This window comes from Myotis nattereri, assembly GCF_964212035.1.
Source record: "Myotis nattereri genome assembly, chromosome: 2".
Lineage (NCBI taxonomy): Eukaryota > Metazoa > Chordata > Mammalia > Chiroptera > Vespertilionidae > Myotis > Myotis nattereri.
The window spans coordinates 114,894,264-114,900,087 of record NC_138076.1 but is presented as its reverse complement, the minus strand read 5'-3'; positions in this window follow the sequence as shown (position 1 = coordinate 114,900,087).

Sequence of the window (5,824 nt, the reverse complement as noted above, 5' to 3'; positions counted from 1 at the left end):
GTTAGTGTCTTTTGCTGTGTCTTGTGTCCTCCACTTTTATAATAACCCCCTTTCATTCCTTTCCCCCACACGTGAGGTCTCACCTTTACTGAGCAGGCGCGTGACTCAGCCACTGGCATGTGCAGGGAGTGACGACGTTAGAGCCGCTTCCTCCTGTCTGCAGAGAACTCTCCCCTCTCACAGCTGGTTTGCAGCAGGCAGGCGAGACCTCTAAAGTCAACCACTTGGTCACCTCCTCTGTGCAAGGAGCCTGGCACAGCCGGCTCTCCCTGCGTGGGACTTGGGTCACTCATCTCAGCGGAAGGAGCGATGCTCAGGTAGAAACCCGGAAGTGGGTACAGGCATACTGCGGAGATACTCGGGTTCGGTTCCAGACTACAATAAAGCAAATATTGCAATAAAGCAAGTTGTAATCTTTTAACTAGTGGAAGGCCTTGCCTTCAGTTTGTAAAAAATGCAACATGTGTGAGGTGCAATAAATCAAAGCACAATAAAACGAGGTGTCTCACCTGTTTGCACAGCTGGTGCTGCCTCAGAGTATGCAGTGATGGCGAACCTTTTGAGTTCGGCGTGTCAGCATTTTGAAAAACCCTAACTTAACTCTGGTGCCGTGTCACATGTAGAAATTTTTTGATATTTGCAACCATAGTAAAACAAAGGCTTATATTTTTGATATTTATTTTATATATTTAAATGCCATTTAACAAAGGAAAATCAACCAAAACAATGAGTTCGCGTGTCATAGGTTCGCCATCACTGGAGTATAGGCATCAAACCAGATCTCTGGGACTGCACAATGTTATTACGAATCAGCATTCTGCCCACTGGAATGTTTGGATCAAATGCTTAAATATACACAAAAAACACCCAAAGTTGTTAAGACAAGGGCAATTAAATCACTTAAGTTTGCTTAATATCTTTTTTAACCACTCTGCTTCTCTCAAACCTCTTAAAAACAAAACAACAGGCTCCCTGGGTTCAGCCAGCCCAGCTCTGTTCTCCGCCCCCTTCCCCGGGGGGGAGGAGCAGGGGTGAGGGTGGGGGTGGTCGCTAGTTCAAGTCTCTGAGGCTCTTCCAGCCAAGACATGGGGGGGATGAGATTCTACACAGCTCTAAGCTGGAGTCACTCTGCTGCACGTGACCCAGGGTCCTGGCTGGGCGCAGCACGCTAGGGCACCCACTGCACGGACAACCAGCAGGCCACCGCGCACGGCTGCTGCTCTCTGGGTGGTGACTTCCGTCTTCCCTGCGCCCAGGTTAATGTAGCAGGGGGTGTATTGCATCCCCTCTCCAGTGACTGCAGACCACCGGCAGGCACTCAACAAGTGACTTCATTGTGTTTTTAAAAAATGTTTTCTATTTAATGATTTGAGAAAAAGAGAGAAACATCAATTTGTTGTTCCACTTCTGTATGCACTCACTGGTTGCTTCTTGTATGTGTCCTGATCGGGGTCAAACCCACAGCCTTGGTGTATTGGAATGACACTCAAACTGAGCTCCCCCACCAGGGCCAACTTCATTGTTTTGCGAAGTGAAATGTTAACGTATCCTTGGGAAAGTGTAACCTGCACAGCTTCTCCATTCCCCTACCCAACCTGAGTCCCCGAGGATTAGGTGCTGGCCATCTGAAACAGGCCAAAGGGCTGCCAGTTTGGTCCCTGAGCCTTTTCTCACAGCGCATTTTTCAATGACCGCATTGATGGGTTGGTAGGAAGGCTTGATTTGCTCAAACGAAACTGTTCCCTTTGAAGAGGGGCCAGCAGTGTTACCCCCAGTAGGTACTCCAACCCCGCCTTGCTCTGGGGGCTGAGCCAGGCTGGGCTAGAGTAGCCGGTGTGCAAGGTGGCCGCCATTCCTGGCTGTCACCTGGTGAAGAGCCTTTACAGGATTCCTTGTTACTGCGAACGCCAAGCTGTTGGCACAGCTCTGGATTCAGCAGAAGTGTATCAAAACCAAACTGTGCAGGGAAAAGGTGCTTCGGAGACTCTCCCGAGGCCTGCAACCTGGATCCTTTCTGGGGCTCAAGGTTTCCCAGGAAAGGCTGGAGACCCTGTGGCAGGCCACGAGGTGGCAGTGTGGCACTGCTGGAAGAGGCTTCACCTGGCTCAGCTCCGGCCAGTGCTCAGCCGACACTCACATCCCCTGCCACCATGGTCCTGTCCCAGTTCTGGGCTCTCCGAGACACTGACGCCCACTGATCCTGAAGGCCAGGGATTGGGCTCACTGGAGACCTCTGAGAAGTTGCCCTGGGAGGTGCAATGGACTCCTGCCTGCCCGCGTCCCCAGACACTGCACACCCTGGGGACATGCTGGGGACACTTCCACACCATCGGGTCGGGTTTGTATTCGTTTACCATCTGGCCGACCACCGGGTGATGTGCCTGGTCGTCAGGATTTTATCCCCCATGACAAGCCGCCAGCGCCAGGCCCAACAGCAGCTCCCTGCCCTTCTCTCTGCTCTCCTGGGTGTCCCCTCCAGCACTGGCATCAGCTGAGATGACACACAGGTTAGGCCTTGTCTTTCTGGCAGCAGATTTGCCCAATGTGATCACTGGATCACTGTGTGTCAGTGTCTGAGAGCTATGGTCAATTTGAATGAATTTGCCTCCCTTGCAAGAAAATGATCCTTTCTCAAGGGGGAATGGGGACAGATAGATCAAGTATTAGAACAGCTACAATCCTCTCCACCCTCTCCCTGCCCTGCATGCACCCATCCTCTCTAAGCAATGGTGGGTGTGGAGGGGTGTTCTGGTGTGAGGGGTTTAGCTGCACCCCATACCCAAGTCCTTCAGCAAATGAAATCTCTGGGGCCCAAACCCAAGCCAAGTCCGGAGAGTGGGCAGCGGGGAGATAGCGACAGGGGATCATAAATGAGGGCTCTAGGGGTTCCTGGCTCTGGGTTTCCCAGCTTATTGTTGGAATAAGGATTTCCACCCAATGGCTGAAGGAGGGGATAGAATACCGGCCTGTGGGGAGGCGGAAGATGCTAAAGAAGCAAAGCGCGGGATCTGGACCTCTCCATGGGGCACTGCCACTCCTGGGGACCTGGCCAAAGCTGCTGGAATTCTTGAGATGGACACCGTGCACACTGAAGCTACAGAATTTATTAGAATTTGCAGAAGCATGAGATAATGTACCACAAAACAGTTTGATTTTACAACACAAAGTACAGTAAGAAGTTGTCGATGCACAGTGTTGTCAGCGAAAATGGGATGCAGTTTCACATTTTAAAAAAGTGATGGACAACATCTAAGCTCGTTCTTAAAATAAAGTGAAAACAGGAGGGGCCAGCAGAGACCAACCTGATTTGCAGTTAGCGTTAAAATCTAACTCTAGTATCATAACTGTAAGAAAACTATTAGAAAAATAGAGCATCAAACAAAAAATATTTTACAATTTACATAATAAAAAACAAAACTCATTTAATAATGGCTCCATGTTCAATACAATAGAAGAAAACGTTTACTGGAGAAACCACAGCTCTTCAGGTTTGGTGATAAGCCAGCCCTCATGGGGATCATCACCCTTGGTGCTCCTTGCACCCAGTGATGCTGAAAGGCACAACTTAAACAGGAAACTTATTTTAAATATATATTATAGCTTCTCAAATAGGAGAATAAGTTCTCAAATTAAAAAGTTTGTCATCAAGAAACACAAGATCATACCTTGTTACTAAACTAGCAAAGTCTAAGTGCATCTTCCTTGCCCTGCTTCCTGAGCCTGCGGACACTCTCACACCCTGAGAAAATCGCCTGGACTTCACGGCCAAGGTCATCCATCTCAAGCTCCACTCCTGGAGAACGATCCAGGATGGCTCCTTGGTAACTGCGCCTGAGACCCTTGGCCAGTCCATGTCCCCTTGAAAGAGAGTGCTACTTCAGCAAGCAATGGGCACAAAATCTGGATTATAGTGACGGAGATGAACGTCAGTTGACATTTTTTGGCCTAATTTTCAGGCATCACACTGATGATGAGGAAATACAGAGTGTAGCTTCTTACACCACTGGATGGTAATAAAGCATTTCATTACCAAAAAAAAGTCCAGGAGAGTCTGACAAAATCTACATCTCCTCTCCCCAAGGAACCTTAAGTACAATACTCTCCTTATGATGGCAAACAGATATAGTTTAGATTATACATAACATATCTAGTTCCATTGAAAGGGAACTAACCAGTTCCATAAATACACATCACACACCTTCGCCCAGCAGAGTGGATGTGCCCACAAAACCTCCCTCTCCATCCATCCTGGAACACGCTGCTCATGGGGCCTGTCTTCATGGTGATGGCTTGTATTAGATGTGTAACAGTGGGGCCTGGTACAAAGCTAGGCAGAGCTCCCCAAAATGCCAGTGAGCTTACCTAACAGGCAGGGCCTCCATGAGGTGTGTCCACACTCACCCAAGGAACCCAGCCTCCCACCCTGACCTCATAGGTCTGTCTCCAATGTTAGGTTAGAGGCCATCCTATTGGGATTGCAAAACCTAGTCAATTTAGACAGCCTTAGTGGTGGGAGTGGAGGGGAGACCTGGCAGAATCCACCTTCCCACCCCCACGCATGCAGCAGAACCAATGCAGTGGTCAAGCATCAGGCAGGGCCAGGTGCCTCATCCAAGTGTGAACGGGCCTTGCCACAGGGGCAGAGGGCAGTGTGTCAGGGCCTTGGGAGCTGGGGCAGGAACACACAGCAGGAGGCAGCACATGGGAGCAGGTGGCTGATTGCCTGATAACGCAATGGAATAAAGCCAAAGGTGGGCAACATGTGAGGGGTTCTGGCAACAGTCCTTCCAAAACAGCCTAGAAAAGATGGCTCTATCACTACTCCTTCTTGGTTTGGAAAAACAAACCCAGCTCAGCGTTGGGGGGAGGGAGTGTGAGCTGATGGGGCAGGGTGGGGCATGTGCAGAGGCCAAGGGTCCCCATTCTGGAAGGCCCCAGAGGCCGGCTGTTTCCTTGGAAACCCCTTCTCTCTCCCTCTTCAGCAGAGGCCCTGGGGCTCCAATTTGCTCCTTTGTGAGTTCTCAGGCCCTGGAAACATGCTGATGGGACTTCAGAGGCAGGAAGGGGCACTTACTCAGCACAAAGGGTCTTTCCCTCCTCAGCATTTGGGGCTGGGGCACAGATGAGTAGACACAACATCCCCAGAGGGTCTCCAGATGTGTGAAATTTGTGTAGGAAAATACTGGCCAAGCTGCAAAACTGACAATCCTATTCTTGTTTGGTGGGAGGAGCACTTTCGGTGGATTTTCTTTTTGCCTGTGTGTGTGTGTGTGTGTGTGTGTGTGTGTGTGTGTGTGTATTTCAGGGGCAGGATGAGGTGTTTTAAGTCTATTCACATTGAGAGGTTAGCCCCAATACCATCCCTATGTCATGGCCCTCAGACAGGAAGAGAACAAACTACTCTCAGCAAGAGTGCACTACGTCTGAGTCACCCTCGGGGCCCTGCCCCACACTGGGGCTCTGCCCGGAGGGAGGGTGAGGGATTCTCCTTAGCCTGAGCCCCGCCTTCTGTGAGCAGGTCTGGCTCTGGCCTGTCGTGCAGGAGAATCGCACCTTTTCAGTTTGCAGAAGGATGGGTGTTGCTAGTGAAAAGGTCAACTGTGATCACAGTCTGTTGGGCACTTTCCTTGGACCCCATCTGCTCTGTTCACTGCTCTCTGCTCTCCGATCACCCAGAAAATTCATGGATATTTCAACCAGAAAGAGAAATTAAAAAAAAAAAAAATCTCTTTTAGACACACCTCCCTCTAGTTCTTTATGTGGGAAAATATCAGCCACATGGAGCGGACAGCTAACAGGCCCAAGAAAATAGCAGACAACCAAA